This window comes from Mustelus asterias, chromosome 9 (genome assembly GCF_964213995.1).
Source record: "Mustelus asterias chromosome 9, sMusAst1.hap1.1, whole genome shotgun sequence".
Classification (NCBI taxonomy): domain Eukaryota; kingdom Metazoa; phylum Chordata; class Chondrichthyes; order Carcharhiniformes; family Triakidae; genus Mustelus; species Mustelus asterias.
Genome location: NC_135809.1, coordinates 104005968 through 104011924, shown reverse-complemented (window position 1 = coordinate 104011924; position 5957 = coordinate 104005968). Strand labels below are relative to the sequence as shown.

Below are 5957 nucleotides of genomic sequence, written 5' to 3'. Positions count from 1 at the left end.
GGGCTTTAACACTGTATATTCTCTCAGGTGTTCCCAGCCTCTGTGTGGTAAACCACTGTTAAGCTTATTGCCTGTGTGTGTGTGTGACATGCCTGGGCATGCCCCTGCCCGCCCTGCCTGAGACTCCTCCCCTCCCCAGTCCAGGTATAAAGGTGACTGCTCCCAACCCCGCTGCCTCAGTCTCTGGACCAGTTTATCAGCATGGGTGTGCTCCACGTCTTTTGCGAATAAAAGCCTATTTGTTCTTGCATACAAACTAGTCTTTGTTTGATTGATAGTTCATCACTCTGCAATAATTTTCCCTATAATTCAGACTACAACCTTTTCTGTCCAATATCAAGCTTAGTTTTGACCAAGCTCTTTTCCTAATATTACCTTATATGGCTCACTGTCAAACTTTGCCGGGCAACTTCTCAGTGTGAAATCCAGGGATATTTTACTATGTTAAATAAATAAGTTGTTATTGTGTGTACTTCTCAGTACGTGTAGTTTTACTTGGAGCTGGTGTACTTGGTCACTGCCTGTGTCTCCTCCGACACGGTATACTTGGCCAGCTCCCCAGGCAGCAGCAGCAGGTGCAGAGTGGTCTGGATTTCCCAGGAGCTGATGGTGCCACGCTTGTTGCAATGGGCCGGGCGGGAAGCCTCACCCACGATGCACTCGAAGATGTCATTGACATATGAGTTCATGATGCTCATGGCCTTGGAGGAGATGATGTGGAAATGCCAGCATTGGACTGGGGTAAACACAGTAAGAAGTCTCACAACACCAGGTTAAAGTCCAACAGGTTTATTTGGTAGCACAAGCCACTAGCTTTCGGAGCGCTGCTCCTTCATCGGGTAAGTGGGAGTTCTGTTCACAAACAGGGCAATATAAAGACACAAACTCAATTTACAAAATAATGGTTGGAATGTGAGTCTTTACAGGTCTTAAAGTTACAATGTGAGTACCTTTGTACAGACATTGTCTGTACCTTTAAGACTTGATTACCTGTAAAGACTCGCATTCCAACCATTATTTTGTAAATTGAGTTTGTGTCTTTATATGCCCTGTTTGTGGACAGAACTCCCACTTACCTGATGAAGGGGCAGCGCTTCGAAAGCTAGTGGCTTGTGCTACCAAATAAACCTGTTGGACTTTAACTTGGTGTTGTGAGACTTCTTACTTGGAGGAGATGCTAGTGTCGGGGTGAACCTGCTTCAAAGAATCTATGGCACGGAGGCAGGCCCTTCGGCCCAAACTGGTCCATGCCAACCAAAAAACCCATCTAAGCTAACCCTATTTGCCTGCATTTGGTTCATATCCCTTTCCTTTTCATGTATCTGCCCAAATGTCTTCTAAATATTGTCAATGTCCCTTTCTCAACTACTTCCTCCAGCAGCTCATTCTATATACGTACCACCCTCTGTGTAAAAAAGTTGCTCCTCAGGTTCCGATTAATTCTTTCCCCTCTTAACTTAAACCTATGCCCTCTAGTTCTCAATTCCCCAACCCTGGGAGAAAGACTGAGTGTGTTCACACTATCCATGCCTCTCATGATCTTATACACCTTTATAAGATCACCCCTCAGTCCCCTATGTTCCAAAGAGAAAAGTCCTAGCCTGTCCAATCTCTCCCTATAACTCAGTCCTTTGAGTCCTGGCAACATCCTTGTAAATCTCTTCTGCACTCTCTCCAGTTTAATAACATCTTTCCTATAGCAAGGCGACCAAAACTGAACACAATACTCCAGGTGTGGCCTCACCAATGTCCCGTACAACTGCAACATAACTTCCCAACTTGTATACTGAGTGCCCTGACTGATGAAGGCCAGCATGCCAAAAGCCTTCTTCACTGCCCTATTTACCTGTGACTCCACCTTTAAGGAACCATGCACCTGGATTTCAAGGTCCCTCTGTTCCATGATACTCCCTAAGGTCCTGCCTTGATTTGACTTTGCAAAATGCAACACTTCACACTTATCTGCATTCTTCACTTCGTAGATGTAGATGGAGTAACTCTCCTTCCTAGACATACCCCTCTTCTTGCCACTCTTAGGTGGTGCTTTCTGGATGACTTTCCTGGCACCCTGCTACAGTTTTCTTGTCCTCAACCATTGTCCTGGAGTCCTCATTCAACCTTGAGAATGCAACAAGAACCCTTGCACCGGGTTATCTTATCGGAATTCTCTTCTCCCTCCAAAGGGCAGATTGGATAAGTGCTCTAAATAAATGGTTCCTTTGTACATATAAATAGATAAATGAACAACACACAGTTGAATACAGAGGCAGAAAGAGGTATGTTTCCTTCAATCCATTAACACATGAAATAGCAAAGATTCAAACCTTCCCCACTAACCATGGTCGCAGAAACAGAGATTTCCTTGCTGATGTCACTCACTCTCTGAGTTTGCTAAAACAGACTTTCAGGACACAGGCAATCACTTTAACTCAGGAGCTGGAGGTATTCTAATGACAGTTCATCGAGCTGAACTGTTAATGCTGTTTCTCTCTCTGCAGATGCTGCATGGCTTGCATTTCTGTTTTTATTACGATCATTTTAGTTCTTGTTTATGCTCTAACTGACAAAAGGTTGCCTTTGGTCTGTCTGCCAGTACACATGAGTTAAAGGAAGCCTCTGGCCACAAGTTGCCAACTGTAGCAGCACCACCCAATTTCCAGCACTTGGTATTTACACATCTGCTGCTCAACATCACCTGGATCAAGCACTCTGGCTAGCTCCTTCAGAAGGCCTTCGATAAGATGTTAGTTAGTGACTCATGATAAAAGTTGGAGATGTGGCATCAGGGGAAAATTTTAGGCAATGTCTTTCCAGAAAGCTTCTTGCTGAAAATGTAAGTGCATTAAATATAAAGGGGAAAGTAGCTAAAAACCATAATGGATGCTGATAGGTTTCACAGCAATATGGCTATGACAATTTGAAAGATTACTTGCGGCTGTAGTTAGTTTTTTCCTCCAATGACACGCATCTCAGTCACTTTGTTTCTCCCAGAGCACAAAATAAATTTGCGTAGATGACCTATATTCACTTAAAAGACAAAGAAATAGTCTCCACACAACTTCCAATCCAATTTTGCCTTTACCAATGACTCGACCAGAAATATATTGGACATAGCCCAAATATAGCATGGACTGGCTGAAGTACGAGCCAGTTAGGTAAAAAATTAACTTGTAAATGCAAGTTAATTTCCCTTTTAACATCGCAAAAGCTCAATGAATTTAAACCATAACTTCTGCATGATTGCTGCTTGTTTTGGTGAGGCTACAGCACAAATAATTTTACTTTGAGAATGGCAGCTCCAGTCATTATAAAATCATCTGATTTCCCATGCAGTATTCTTTAATATGCTACTGGGATGCCCCAAGAGCCCTTTGTAAAGTTGAGTGTAACCATCATAAAGTTGAATGGGGACACAGGTCTGCAGTGTTTATCTTGTATCATATTAAAAAGCTTGAACCAAGCATTGGCAAATAAACCAGGGATTAATTACAGATCCTATGCGGATGAGACTTAGTCACCTGAAACTGGGCAACGCTTGTGCCCAGTGCTACACAGGATCAAAGATGAACTTACAAAGTCTACTTATAAACTTTCACCCAAGCTCCAAAGTAAGTACATACCAGGATCCAACACTTGGACAGAACTGGGTCCACATAAAATACCTCAGGGGCAGGGCAAATCATCTGCTCACTTGATGGATTAATAATGCAGCATACAGTAAAGTGATTTTTCCTGTAACCTACTATGAACAAAGCAATTAATACTGCAGAATATGTCATATGAACTAATACATTTCTATGTCCCACATTATTAATATCTATTTATCTAGGTCACATGGCATCTCCATTTTCACTGACAATGGAAAACCTTTACACTGGAGCGAACAGACTGCCAAGATAATGAGAAAAATAAATGCAATAACTTTATGCTATACACGATAATCAGTATTTGCAAGCCACTTCAAAGCATTAGTCTAATCCCCAGAGTTGAAATCATTAACAGTTTCGACGTCATAGTCAGACAAACACCTTGACTAAAGACGTAACCAATCCCTCCCATGTCTCTATATTTTTAATGAGCTGCTTCACATTTCAATGTTTCATACCATCAGTGATGTTCATTTGTCTATTTGGTTATTTTGTTGAAACACTTGCAAACGGATTATTTGTCACAGTATGGAGGAGGCTGCATAGACACCAAGGCAGTGCTAGATCATATATGTACTTTGTATGTGATTAGTGTACTTCCTCATTTTTAAAAATCAAAACCACACCTTACATACAAATAAACACTAATCAGAAGGAAAATGCTCTGAATAAGCAAACATACCAAAGTGAACAAAATGGACTGCTAGGCATTTTAAATAGACAGCAGTTGTCATGCTGTGTCAGGACCTATAAAGAACAGGTAGAATGCATGGAGGGTTTAGTGGACCAGGGAGATCATTTCAAATTGCTTTGCAGGCATGTGGAGCACAGGCAAGGGTTGCCACACTATGATTCTGACGGGTTGTTGCAATTCAGCAGGTCTCGGGCACAAATGCACAGATTGCTGCTCGATTAATGACTCGATTTGCACTGATACCAATCCTGCACTTACACCGTTGGTCACTAATTAGCAGTAAAAAGGTTTGTTTTGTGGGAGTTTGCATGAATCATTTCAATGCCCTCTTTTTTTCCATTAGTGCCGTTCCTGCTACAACACTAATCAAGTCAAAAAGTTTGACAACCATAATGTAGCCTAAAAATTCGGAGCACAACAATTCATTATTAAATTAAAGAAAGTGGTTCTTTTGGGAGGCTGAAGGCACAAAATATATTGTCATTAATTCACATCATCATTAAATGACATAAAGCTACCTCCCTAGGAATTTCATAGACTTTTTTAAAGCACTCGTGTTATTTAATAAGTGATGAAGTTCAGCTTTGAGATATGTTCTATTGTTCCACCACTCGAATGATCAAAAATCAAAAAGTAAATCTTGTGACTAATTTTCCAGAGTACGTTTTTAATATAAGCACTGGTGATTCCTCTATTAATTAATTTAAATTGGCACGGTGACACAGTGTTTAGCATTGCTGCCTCACAGCGCCAGGGTCACGGGTTCGATTCCTGGCTTGGGTCACTGTCTGTGTGGAGTTTGTACGCTCTCCCCGTGTCTGTGTGGGTTTCCTCCGGGTGCTCCAGTTTCCTCCCACAGTTCGATAGACGTGCTAGGTACAATGGCCATGCTAAATCCTCCCTCACTGTAACCTATCAGCCGGAGTGTGGCGACTAGGGAATTTTCACAGTAACTTCATTGCAGTGTTAATGTAAGCTTACTTGTGACACTAATAAATAAACTTAAACTTAAAACTTAAATCTATGGCACCCATAGGATGACTCAGGGACCATTTGTAATCTGGCTCACTTTAACCTGTGCACCTTGACACACTTCTTGCTCGATATACTACTGAGCCTTCTTTCTGTTTGTCCGGCTGTCAGATGCTATTCTGTGGTAGCATCAGTGCTGTCTTTACTGTTCCTCTTCTGCAGCGTTTTAGAATCTCAGTCTAACTGAAAGGTAGGAAGGGGAAACTATTTTGGAGGCAGAGTTAAACCTGCTTGAATGCAGCACAGAGTCCTTTCAAAATACAATTATTCATTAAAACAATTGCCCCTGTTGCTTCTTTATTCTTCTGTAGAAAAATCTCCGGCTTCCATTTAGCAATTGCCCTCACTGTCATTGGTTGAAATCAAGGAAGTCAATATGTGGTGTATTGTAGATCCATACGGCTATCACGCTTCAGTGTAGTATTCTGAAAAATGGACATTGAGTACACTACTAATTGAGGTTGTGATCCTCACGAAAAGATTATTGAGAAACACTGGTTGAAATTGTACCAAAATGATTTACCTACACTGATCTGCATCATCTTTGGCCTCTTTCACAAACTCCATAGATTTGTCATCAGTTC

The 5957-nt window shown here is 41.5% G+C and overlaps 1 pseudogene; it reads right to left on the bottom strand.

Moving 5' to 3' along the window:
- Nucleotides 1-491: 491 nt before the first annotated feature.
- On the bottom strand, nucleotides 492-2014 carry LOC144499268 (histone H2B pseudogene; annotated as a pseudogene).
- Nucleotides 2015-5957: the final 3943 nt, after the last annotated feature.